This window comes from Rattus rattus, chromosome 3, assembly GCF_011064425.1.
Source record: "Rattus rattus isolate New Zealand chromosome 3, Rrattus_CSIRO_v1, whole genome shotgun sequence".
Lineage (NCBI taxonomy): Eukaryota > Metazoa > Chordata > Mammalia > Rodentia > Muridae > Rattus > Rattus rattus.
This window is the reverse complement of record NC_046156.1, coordinates 135,483,289-135,497,276: the sequence shown is the minus strand read 5'-3', so window position 1 is coordinate 135,497,276 and position 13,988 is coordinate 135,483,289. Positions and strand designations below refer to the sequence as shown.

Below are 13,988 nucleotides of genomic sequence, written 5' to 3'. Positions count from 1 at the left end.
AACTAAGAAGCACCCAGACACTTACATGTATGACTCACAACCAGAATTATCAACCCCATGATCTAGCAACACAGCAATGCCAGTGGTAACTAAAAGCCTGGATCTTGCTTCCAGCCAGCAATATATAATATTTCTCCCATCAACACAGTTCCTGGGGAACAATGAGGAGGCACCCCAACTCTGCCTCCCAGGAAGGTATCCGAGTGGACTTGCTGTGGTTCAGAACATTCATCTCCACGTGACAACAAGGAGAGTCAGCAGGCAGAAGTGTACAACATATATTTGTAGCCAGGTATAGAAATCATTTAGCAATCATGGTCATAGTACAGAAAATAATATGAAGTAAGAGATTAAAATCATAGCCAGAGCTTTAGACATAAATGCAAATGCTCACAATTTGGCTGGAAATCACTGAAAAGCAAAACTCAAACTTATTTTTAAAATAATCAACAAGATAGTAGAGATAGTACATTTGAAAATGATCATGATGGATATTTCATAGAGAAATTAAAATGTTTTAAAATATGCTACAAAATAAAATAGAAAATATCAGGAAAGAGCTAGTCTCAGCAAAGAAATTATGTAAAATAAACATTCAACTTTCTGAACCTACAACATTATATTTACTACCTGTCCATTGTTGTAATAAGACACTATGACCAAAAGTAAATTATATTCAAGAGTTTGGCAACCAACAGATTGGGAAAAGATCTTTACCAATCCTACAACAGATAGAGGCCTTATATCCAAAATATACAAAGAACTCAAGAAGTTAGACTGCAGGGAGACAAATAACCCTATTAAAAATGGGGTTCAGAGCTAAACAAAGAATTCACAGCTGAGGAATGCCGAATGGCTGAGAAACACCTAAAGAAATGTTCAACATCTTTAGTCATCAGGGAAATGCAAATCAAAACAACCTGAGATTTCACCTCACAGCAGTGAGAATGGCTAAGATCAAAAAACTCAGGTGACAGCAGATGCTGGCAAGATGTGGAGAAAGAGGAACACTCCTCCATTGTTGGTGGGATTGCAGACTGGTACAAACCATTCTGGAAATCAGTCTGGAGGTTCCTCAGAAAATTGGACATTGAACTGCCTGAGGATCCAGCTATACCTCTCTTGGGCATATACCCAAAAAGATGCCCCAACATATAAAAAAAGACACGTGATCCACTATGTTCATCGCAGCCTTATTTATAATAGCCAGAAGCTGGAAAGAACCCAGATGCCCTTCAACAGAGGAATGGATACAGAAAATGTGGTACATTTACACAATGGAATATTACTCAGCTATCAAAAACAACGACTTTATGAAATTCGTAGGCAAATGGTTGGAACTGGAAAATATCATCCTGAGTGAGCTAACCCAATCACAGAAAGACACACATGGTATGCACTCATAGATAAGTGGCTATTAGCCCAAATGCTTGAATTACCCTAGATGCCTAGAACAAATGAAACTCAAGACGGATGGTCAATATGTGAATGCTTCACTCCTTCTTTAAAAGGGGAACAAGAATACCCTTGGCAGGGAAGAGAGAGGCAGATTAAAACAGAGACTGAAGGAACACCCATTCAGAGCCTGCCACACATGTGGCCCATACATATACAGCCACCCAATTAGACAAGATGGATGAAGCAGAGAAGTGCAGACCGACAGGAGCCGGATGTAGATCGCTCCTGAGAGACACAGCCAGAATACAGCAAATTCAGAGGCGAATGCCAGCAGCAAACCACTGAACTGAGAACAGGACCCCCCTTTAGCTGAAGGAATCAGAGAAAGAACTGAAGAGCTTGAAGGGGCTCGAGACCCCATATGTACAACAATGCCAAGCAACCAGAGCTTCCAGGACTAAGCCACTACCTAAAGACTATACATGGACTGACCCTGGACTCTGACCTCATAGGGTAGCAATGAATATCCTAGTAAGATCACCAGTGTAAGGTAATGCCCTTGGTCCTGCTAAGACTGAAGCCCCAATGAACTGGATTGTTGGGGAGGCGGCAATGGGGGAGGATGGGAGGGGAACACCCCAAGAAGGGAGGGGAGGGATTAGGGGATGTTGGCCAGAAACTGGGAAAGGGAATAACACTCAAATGTAAATAAAAATACTCAAGTTAATAAAAAAAAGAGAAAGCAAGCTGAGTACAAGGCAGAAGAAAGCCAGTAAGTAACACCCCTCAAAGGCCTCTCAAAAAAAAAAAAAAAAAAAAAAAAAACATTGCATAGACTAAGCAAGTTACAGTTAGAATATACTTATATATACATATACATATATATACATATATGCATGTAATAACAATGAAAATAAGACACCATGAATTTAAAAGAGAGAGGGAAAGTGAGGGGAGAAAAGGGAAGGGTAATGTTATAAATATTAATCTCAAAAAAGTAAAAGAAATATTAATAGGAATATCATCACAAAATATAAACCCTATTAAATGTGCAGGAACACAAAAGAGAACCAAAAAGGAAAGAAAGAAAGAAAGAAAGAAAGAAAGAGAGAGAGAGAGAGAGAGAGAGAGAGAGAAAGAAAGAAAGAAAGAAAGAAAGAAAGAAAGAAAGAAAGAAAGAAAGAAGGAAGATTCAATGAAAAAACCAAATGAAAAAATAATAGGAATAGAAGAGAGCGAAGATTCCCAGTTTGAAGGGCCAGAAAACATCTTCAACAACATAGAAGAAAACTTCTCTAACCCAAAGAAAGATGGCCATAAATGTACACGAGGCCTACAGAACACCAAATATATTGGATCAGAAAATAAAATCCTCCTGTTACATAACAATCAAAACATAAAATGCACAGAACAAAGAAAGAATATGAAAAGCTGTAAGGAAAAGACGGCCAAGTAACATATAAAGGAAAACCTATCAGAATTACACCAGAATTCTCAACATACACTCTAAAAGCCAGAAGATCCTGGACAAACGTCATCCATACCCTAAGAGAACACAAATGCCAGCCCAGGCTACTATATTCAGCAAAATTCTCAATCATCATAGATGGAGAAACCAAAATGTTCCATGACAAAAACCAACTTTAAACAATATATATCTGCTAATCCAGCCCTACAGAGGATTCTAGAAGGAAAACTCCAATGCAAGAAAAAACATATCAAAGAAAAAAACATGGGTCAATATTCAAAAATCCATTAACATTATCTACTACACAAACTCAGAGGAAAAAATCACATGATCATCTCTTTAGATACTTAAAAAGCATTTGACAACATACAACGCCCCTTCATGTTACAAACTATTGGAAAGACTCTTCCTCAGCTCTGGGCCTCTCAACCTCTTGGTGTTGCCAAAATGTTGCTTTCTAATAAGCAGAACAAGCTGGACATCAAGGGGAAGCATATAGTGATGAGGTTGGACTTCAATGTTCCTATGAAGAACAACCAAATAACAAATAACTAAAGGATGCAGGACGCTGTTCCAAGCATCAAATTTCTGCTTAGACAATGAAGCCAAGTCAGCTGTCCTTATGAACCACCTAGGCCAGCCGGATGGTATTCCCGTGCCTGACAAGTACTCTTTAGAGCCAGTTGCTGCAGAATTCAAATCTCTGCTGGGCAAGGATGTTCTATTCTTGAAGGATTGTGTGGGCCCAGAAGTAGAGGATGCCTGTGCCAACCCAGCAGCTGCGACTGTCATCCTGCTGGAGAACCTCTGTTTTCATGTAGAGAAAGAAGGGAAGAGAAACGATGCTTCTGGGAACAAGGTTAAAGCTGAGCCAGCCAAAATAGATGCTTCCTGAGCCTCACTGTCCAAATTAGGAGATGTCTATGTCAATGATTCTTTTGGGAGTACGCACTAAGTGCACGGCTCCATGGTGTGTGTGAATCTGCCACAGAAGGCTAGTGGATTTTTGATGAAGTAGGAGCTCAACTACTTTGCCAAGGCTTTGTACAGTCCAGAGCAACACTTCCTGGCTATCTTCAGAGGAGGTAAGATTGTAGACAAGATCTAGCTGATCAATAATATGCTAGACAAGTCATTGAAATGATCATTGGTGGTGAAATGGCTTTTACCTTCCTTAAAGTGCTCAAAAACATGGAAATTAGCACATCCCTGTATGATGATGAAAGAGCCAAGATTGTCAAGGATCTCATGTCTGATTCTGAGAAAAATACTGTAAAGATAATCTTGCCTGTTGACTTTGTTACTGCTGACAAATTTGATCAGAATGCCAAGACAGGTCTTGCTACTGTGGCCTCTGGTATACCTGCTGGCTGGCTGGACTTGGACTTTAGTACTGAGAGCACCAAGAAATATGCTGAGGCTATGGCTCAAGCTAAGCAGATTATTTGGAATGGTCCTGTTGGGGTATTTTAATAGGAAACTAGGTAAATAGGAAATTGGTATTTGCCAGGGAAACTCATGGATGAGGTAGTTGCATTACAATCATAGGTGGTAGAGACACTGTTACTTACTGTGCCAAAAAGAGCACAGAGGATAAAGTTAGCTATGTGAACACTGAGAGCAGTGCCAGTCTAAAGCTCCTGGAAGGTAAAGTTCTTCCTGGGATAGATGCTGTCAGTAGTATTTAGTATTTTCCTGACTGGTTCCTGTGCACAGCCCCTAAGTCAACCCAGCATTTTCCCTCTCTCCATTTGATGTTAGTGCAAGAGTCAGCTAATGGCCAAGATGCAGCACCAGGAACCTTTCAACAGTTGCACAGCATCTCAGCTCGACTTTTACTACATCAAGATTTGTCTAAATTCTTCAAAATCCCATTTAAATTCCTTAGTGACTAAAACCATTATGCATTGTAGATTGTATATCTACTTATATTCTGCCTGTGAAAGGAAGTGAGCTGTGAAAGCTTAGCTCTCTTTGATGTATGTAGCCTCTGGTTAGCTTTGTCACTGTTCATGACTCAGGATGGAAATACGATGAAATTTCAGTTGTAGGTTTGGAGAAGTTGATGATCTATTAAACAATAATGATGTTCACTTGATGGGGGAGGGTAATATTGGGGAGGTCAGGAATTTAAGAAACATACCTAAACATAATAAAAGCAATATACAGCAAACCCTCAGACAATATCAAATAAATGGAGAGATACTTGAAGCAATCCCACTAAAATCAGGGACAATACAAGGCTGCCCATTCCCTCAGTATCTATTCAATATAGTACATGAAATTCTAGCTAGAGCAATAAGACAACAAAAGGAGATCGAGAGGATATAAATTGAAAAAGAGGAAGTCAAGTATCATTGTTTGCAGATGATATGATAGTATATATAAGTGACCCCAAAAATTCTACTAGAGAACTTCTATAGATGATAAACAATTTCAGCCAAGTGGCTGGATATAAAATTAACTCAAATAAATCAAAAGCCCTCCCTTATATAAGTGATAAACAGTCTGAGAAAGAAATTAGGGAAACAACACCCTTCACAATAGCAAAAAATTGTATAAAATATCCTGGTATAACTTTATTACAAGCTTAAAGATCTGTATGACAAGAACTTCAACCCTAAAAAAGAAATCAAGAAGACCTTAGAAGAAGAGGTTTCTATAAAGCCATGGATTGGTAGGATTAACATAGTAAAAATGGCCATCCTACCAAGAGCAATCTACAAATTCAGTGCAGTCCCCATCAAAATTTAACAAAATTCTTCACAGACATGAAAAATACAATTCTAAATTTCATATGGAAAAACAAAAAAATCTAGTATAAATAAACTATTCTCAACAATAAAGAACTTCAGAGGGGAATCCCCACGCCTGACCTTATGCTGTACTACAGAGCATTAGTGATAAAAAACAAAACAAAACAAAAACATGGTACAGAGACAGAAAGGTACATCAATAGAATAGAATTGAAGATCCAGAAATATGGACACTTGATCTTTGACAAAGAAGCCAAAATCAAACAATGAAAAAAGAAAGCTTCATCAATAAATTGTGCTAGTCTAACTGGCAGTCTGTATGTAGAAAAATGAAAATAGATTCATATTTATCATCTTGCACAAAACTCAAGTCTACGTGGACAAAGAACCACAATATAAAACCAGGTACACTGAATTGAATAGAAGAGAAAGTGGGAAAGAACTTTCAACTCATTAGCACAAGGGCAGATTCCCTAAACAGGACTCCAATGGCTCAGGCTCTAAGATAAACAGTTGATAAATCAGCAACCTACAGATTAGGGAAAACACCTTCACTAACCTTACCTCTGATAGAGGGCTAATATCCAAAATATAAAGAACTCAATGTAAGCTTAACTCTCTACAAGACCAAATAACCTAATGAACAATGGGGCAGAGATAAACAGAGAATTCACAACTAGAGGAATCTCGAAATGGCGAGAAGCACTTTAAAGAAATGTCAAAGTTCTTAGTCACAGGGAAATGCAAATCAAAAATGACCCTGAGGTACACCATACACCAGTCAGGATGGCTAAGATCAAAAACTCAGGTCGACAGCACATGCTGGTCAGGACGTGGAGAAAGAGAGCAACTCCTCCACTGCTGGTGGGATCTGCAAAACTGGTACAACCACTATGGAAATCAATCTGAAGGTTCCTCAGAAAATTGGAAATCATTCTACCTAAAGAGCCAACTACACCACTGGGCATATAACCAAAAGAAAGGACACATGCTCCAGAATGTTCATAACCTTATTTGTAATAGTCAAAAGCTAGAAACAACCAATATGTTCCTCAACCAAAGAATGGATAAAGAAAATGTGGTTCATTTACACAATAGAATATTACTCAGCTGTTAAGAGTGAGGATATGGTGAGTTTTGCAGTCAAATGAATGGAACTAGGAAATATCATCCTGCATGATGTAACTCAGAAACAATGGGACATGCATGGTAAGTACTCACTAAATATTTGATATTAGCCAAAAACATACAGTATACCCACAATATAATCCTTATAACTCAAGAAGGTTAACAAGCAGAAGGCCCCCAAGTGAGGATACCTCAATTCCTCTTGGGAAGGAAAAGAAAGCAATTATCAGGCACAGACGGAGGGATGAACATGGGTGGGAGAGGGGTCAAGGAGGGGAAAGGGGGAATGTGATTATTTGGGAGGGGGCAAACAGGACTGAAGCCTTGATGACAAACAGAAGAAATGGAAATAGGAAACCTCAGGAGGTAGGAGTTGGGGGTGTCCTCTAGAATGTACCGGAGACCTTGGTGAGAAACTCTTAGGACTCGAAGGGAGGGACCTTAGATGAAATTCCCTACAGTGGTTAGAGGGAACTTGTAGAGTCCACCTCCAGTAGAATGAGAGGGCATCAAGTGGAGAGATGGGCTGCCATCCCACAGTCTCAAAACCCTGACCCACATCCCATCCAGCAGAACTCCAGGGACAAAGATGTTGAAAAGGACTGAGGGAAAAGGAGATCCAGCGGGCTGGCTCAAATTGGAATTCAGCTCAAGGAGGCTCCAAGCCTGACACTATTACTTATCCTATGTTGTATATACAGACAGTAGCTGTGTCACTTTCTGCCCTCCAGAGGCCCAACAAGAAAGAGTCAGATGCAGAGTATTAACAACCTATCAATAGACAGAAGGTGGGGATTCCTGTGATTGGATTAGGGAAAACCTGGAAGAACATGAGGAGGGAGGGTGACCTCCATGGGAAGACCATTGCAGTGTCAATTAAACTGGGACGCAATTCCTCTGACAGTGCCACTCAAGTAAGCAGCTTACACTCAGCAGATATGAGGCACCTGACACACAAATAGCAGTGTACTGCCCAGGGCTGGCCTCAGCAGAAGAAGATGCACTTAACCCTCCAGAGAGACATGGAGACCTAGGGAGTGATGCGCATAGTAAGCGAAGACAGTGGGGACATCTTCTTGGAGACTAAGGAGTTGGTATAGAATGAGCAACAGTCAGAGAGCCGTTCAGGACTGGTATAACGTTACTGGGTTGTAAAAGTAGATCAAGAATAAAAAGAGAGAGAGTGATACCATTCCTTAAGTTGAAAATCAAGGAAATAAAAAGGATAGAGATGGGCGTTTAATGCAAAAGTTCTTACCACAAGTCGTTGATTGCGGTTAAGTTCAACCCTCGAGTCCCACATGGTACACGTGAGAGAACTGACCATTGTGCAAGTTATCCACTGATCTTCATATATATACATGGCACGTGCCACATATACATGGGCACATGCAATAATAAATAAATAATTTTACAAATTTTGATAAATAAATAAAAATGGCATTTCTGCAATGGACTCCAATTATTATTAAATATCAACTCAGCTTCCAAAAGCTGGAAAATAAGTGAAAGTAACTTTGATCTTTAAAGTAAATCATTATCATCCTGCTAGTGGGACTACTGTGTTTGTGGGACTTTTTACTGTATATGACAATGTGCTTCAGGAGAATAGTGACTCATATTAGAACCCTAAGTGATATACCAGCAGTTTCAGGATAGAGAACATATGATCTTAGAACCAGAAAACACCCGATTTAACTTTGGAATGTTTTACTCCTACCACAAATTAATCTCTTATCATAGCTTACATTTATTTAATTCTGATAATGCATGTTATAAGAACATAAACTGCTAGTGGTGATGGCACATGCTGGTAGAATTTTCTGAAGGAGAAAGAAGCAGGAGGAGAACAAGTTCGAGGCCTGCCTGGACTCAATTAAAAAGTAAAAACTATATTAATAATTTGGTATAGTCAAAATTTCAGCTTCAGGTAGATAGCTTCCTCAATTTATAGTCTGGAGACTCATTAGACTATAATGAATAAATTGCCCCAAAAACTAGAATCTCATTAATAAATCCTATGATTGTCTGAAAACCAAATCTGAATGGCTGGATATAAGGAAGTAATGGCAGCAGTCTACCAATCATCTTGTATTACTCACCCAGAGAAATATATTTCATGGCTAATTGAGAGCCATGAAAAGGATATGAGTAAGCTACCCTGGATTCTCTTAATTTGCTCCATCAACTTTCCCCAGTCTTCTATCATTGGACATGACTCTCTGTGCTTCCACTTTTATCAGTGCATTTGATTATAATCCTTACCTAGGGAAATCAATTTGGCTTCTTAAGTCTTGCAAATATATTACTTCAGTTATCAAGGATGTAAATGTTTTATCTCCCCAGTTATTACTGATTTTGTCAGATGTGTAGTAGTGCTAAGGGACTACTTGGAACAGTTAATAGTTTCTACTCTTTTGTTATAACTAATACAAGTCTTAAATTATTCATATCTTGTCTTGAAAGGGTCAATTTCCTTTCAAATATTCCCATCTGTGTCACACTTTTTCTTTTTATTCATATACCTTGACTTTGACCTTGTTTCTAACTAAATAGTATCTTGGCTTATATTAAGAGATTTTCCCCTTTCCTTGACCTAGCAATGTTATAACTTTTCATGTATTAACTATTAATGAAGGGCAACATGCACAGATTGCTTTACTCTGACCTAAATCCAATCAATTTCAGTATGGCAGAAAAACTCAGTTCACCCTGTAACACCACATTGTTAGCATGTTCTACAATTTATTTCTGACACTTATTTCAAGGTATTGAGTTGAAGTAGAAAATGGCAAAAGATAACAATGTGTAATTGTTTTATAAAATGTAATAACAGTTATGTGATGAATCTAAAAGTAAATTCTCAGAGTCATTTGTAAGTTTAATAGAAATTATTTAACCATCAATACCTCGTAATTCGTACTCTAGTAGATAGCTAGTAGCAATGGTGAATTTTCCTTAATATTATTTGAGGGAAGAATAAAATAATCATTATTTCCACTTTTCTATATACAATAATAGAGGAACCACAGCCTTGTTTATATTAGATACCAAAATTTTCTTTTCTGGAGCTGGGGACGCAGAAACTAAGGCTCATGCCTTGCTTAGGCAAGTGCCCCACCACTGAAGCTAAATCCCCAACCCGCTAAAATTTTCAAGTATATAGTAGTCAATATGTTAGATCATGGTCTAAATTAATTTTAATTTTAAAAATGTTAACTGAAATATAATTACATCATTTTCCCTTTCCCATTCCTTCCACAATTTCAATCTCTTCCCACATGCTCTCTTTCCAACCCCTCCCATGTTCATTCTCTAATGCCCTCCCTAATTCATGCTTTTTCCTTTTATTATTATTGTAATATACACAGGGACACATAAATATATAAACAAAATCTGCTGAATCCATTTAGTTTTCCTTGTGTGTATATGTTTTCAGAGCTGACCATTGGATATTGATGAGCAATTAGGGTTCTCTAAGCATTCATTAGTTATATTTAGTTCATTTTCTAAGGATGGGACCCTGTAAGTGTTCACTTGTCCATGTTAGCAAGTATGAGTTCAGTTTAAATAAATTATGAAAGAATTACATTTGAAGGCTGGAACTACTGAGTATAGTGACAGGCTAAAGAAATTTGTGACCCAACTGATTTGTTTAAATCTCAGAAAGAATTCCTTGGAATTGCTCATGTGTATAGTATATGAAAAATAGAGGATGAGTTACTTCAAGCTGATAAAGCTAAAGACATGAATGATATTTTAATAAATATAAATGTATAAAATTGACAAGGAAAAGCCATTCTCTTATAAGAAGGGAATTACCATTTTATTTGATATGTGAGATACATCACGTAATAAGGTGTGGAGTACCTAAGATGACTACTCAGTTGTCTTGATATAATACTAAATCATGCCCTGAATATCTATATTTATAATATCCAAATTTACATGCAAAGGCTAATCACAGCTTTAAAGAGGGAAGACTCTCCATGTAATGAATAGAGATAAAGGTAAATACCTAAGACTGCATAAAAAACTGAGAATGGGGGATCACTGAGATCATGAGACCATGCAGAAACATTTACACCACTGGGTTAAGGTTCAACAAAGATTGTGGAAGAGAGGACAGAAAACACGTAAGAGGCAAGGGGGTCCAAAATACTGTCTTCTAAGCAGACCACAGGCTAGGGAAGTATGAACTAACTAATGAGCTGTGCATACTGGTACTAAGTCCACAGAAATTATTCACTAATATCGGTCAGCTATGAAGACAGAAAAGATCCATCAGACTCTACCACATACTGCTCATCTCTTGAAAACTAGCAGATCTTAGGAAAAAAATAGTCATGGTATCTATTTATGTAGCCACTAGTAAACCCACCAGGCTATGATGGATATTTCCAAACTTATGATCACACAGGTAACCCTGATCAAACTCTTGGGACACACACACAGCACACACACACACACACACACACACACACACACCATACCACACCATATGGGGAGAGAGAGAGAGAAAGAGAGGGAGAGAGAGAGAGAGAGAGAGAGAGAGTGAGAGAGAATCAAAACACAGGACAAAAAGATTTGTAGGGATGGGGTGGTGGTTTGGTCAGGGACCTGTGAAATGGGCTAGAGTGGGAGTAAAGGAACTTAAGTACAAAATACATGTGTATAAACATGTGAAAGAAAAAAAATTACTAATAAAAAAGTCTATTATAGGGGACAAAATGAAAATTATATCTCAACAACAAACAAAACAAACAAACAAAGAAAAAAAAACAAATCCTGGATTGATAACTGACCAGATTATAAGCAGGCTAGACATGAATCAAAAGCCTTGTTTTAAAATGAGGAGTTTTTGCTTAGCTTCAGAATGGATAAGATCCTGGAAAATGAGTTTTTCAAAACATAATGCAGAGAAAGAAAGATAATTTTCATTCTAATGTCACAAATGCAATTCAAGGATCATCCCTAATTAAAAAATATCACTTGTTTTTCTTTTTGATAAGAATTAATAGTATATCTGCCTTTCTTACTCATAGTACACTAATCAATATTCTTGATTGTAGAGCTGCAACATCTTCTATTCCCATGAGAATGAAATTTAATATGGAGATCTTTGAAAAGTTCATATGTTTATTATTTCATATGTCTTATAAAAATCTCAAATTTATCATTTGTAAATTAAGACTATTATTTGAAATTAAAATCACAAAATTAATCTTATAGAAACTACAATATAATTTTTTATTAACACAAGGCATTTTTCCTTTTAGTTTTCTATTACCTTTACTATTTTCATTTTTTCCAGAATAAATTTTGAATGCCATTATCAAAATTTTGGTATCCCAATTAAAATTTCATAAGGTAATAAAATTTTTATGAGTTCTGTGAACACGATCTTACATAAACAAGTTATATTTAAAGTAATTTAAGGCAAGTGTGTGAGTAGACATGAGTCACCACCAGAATTGTGAATGCTTTGCCTAGTCAGTTCGTGCTGCTGGCCCAGACTCTTGCCATCATGTTCTGATAACTGTGTCCTTCCCAACTTGTCTCTGTCAGAAATATGGCCGATGACACCAAGTCTGAATTTGTTTGTAATGGTCCAATAGTAGATGTTTATCTTCCAATTGATTTCTACACTTGACATCTAATCAATTTGAGGATGTTCTTGATGCTGAAGATGCTTTACATAATTTGGAAAGAAATTTGTGGAAATGAACTTGAAATACAGTTTGCAAGGGGGATCAGAAAACCCCCCAAATCAAATGAAAGCCAAATAAGGGAGGAATGTATATAGCTTTATATGATATGATGATTATGACCGATATAGACATAGTCGAGCCAAAGTTATGAAAGGTAAAAAAGAAGTCACTCCTTTGATTATAACTATAGGAAATCTTACAGTCCTGGAAATAGTAGACTGACTGGAAGAACACAGCTTAGCCAAAACGATTCTGACACTAATAGAGTCTAACATCTAAATCAATCAAGACCTAAATAAAATTCAAGACCACTGTCCAAGTCCCAGCCCAAGAAAGAATTGAAGTCTAAACCATGCTCTAGGTCTGCATCTCACACCAGAGCTAGAGGAGCCTCTAAAATAGATTCCAAAACACATTATAAATCTAGTTTAAGATATTAAAAGGAATCAAGGAAAAAGGAACCACCTAGATCCAAATATCATCAAGAACACAGTATAGATCTAGGTCAAAATCTAGATCAAGGGGGTTGGGGATTTGGCTCAGTGGTAGGGTGATTGCCTAGCAAGCACAAGGCCCTGGGTTTGGTCCCCAGTTGCAAAAAAAAAAAAAAATCTAGATCAAGGTCTTGGACTAGTCCTAAATGCAGTGGCCACTGATATTATAAATCATGATACTTTTAGGCATGTGTCATCTATTTATTTATAGTTTAGTATATGTCAATTATCAGGAATAAAATATTTCACTGACTCCTTTAAAAACAAACAAACATAACTTATTAGTTATTCCTGTACTGGATGATGGTTATAATTAAAATGATATGCTGTTGAGAAGGCACTGTTAAGAGTCCATTTTGTTTAATGTTATGGGCAGTTACCAATTTGCGGTATTTCTGAATATTTTTGTAAAGATTCTCTTTTTATGCTTGAAGTAATTGGTGAAAAGATACTGGCTGACAATAATTTGCAATATGGTCTTATTAAAAATTGTCATATCCATATTTGGTAGAACTATTAACCTAGAAATGTAGCTTGCTAATAAGCAAGGGTCCAGATTAGTTGCCTTTGTTGGTCTTCAATATTTTTGTTCATTCATAATATTAATTCCTCCTTATACAGAGTTCTCAAAAATTCTGTATTAAACTATAAAACTCCTTCTTTCAGGAAGCTAGAGAAGCTCCTTTTTTGTCCATTTCTCTTTTATTCCTAATGCCATAGAAAGAACTTACTTTTCCTTCCTTCTGGCACATCTACAATGCTGCTGTTAGGCCAAAAGTTACAACAGAACTTGGTGTGTAGGGCACAGGAAGCCTATGCAGAAGAACATAGTAACATCACAGGACACTAAATACATTGCACACTTGAGAGCTGAGGGTGTTTGCAAAATGTAACAAAAAAGGGCTGCTAAAGATTTTCCTGCCAACATATTGATCTATAAAGCTGTTGCAAGCTTTAATCTTCAGATATCTAGACAAATTAATACATAGTATTTACTTAATATAATGCAGTGTGTTTGCTTTCTTTTTGCACA

General features: G+C 37.2%; 2 pseudogenes; both read left to right on the top strand.

Moving 5' to 3' along the window:
* Window positions 1-3,313: 3,313 nt before the first annotated feature.
* On the top strand, window positions 3,314-4,554 carry LOC116895574 (annotated as a pseudogene).
* Window positions 4,555-7,790: 3,236 nt separating this feature from the next.
* LOC116895945 lies at window positions 7,791-13,117 on the top strand (annotated as a pseudogene).
* The last annotated feature ends 871 nt before the right edge of the window (window positions 13,118-13,988 follow it).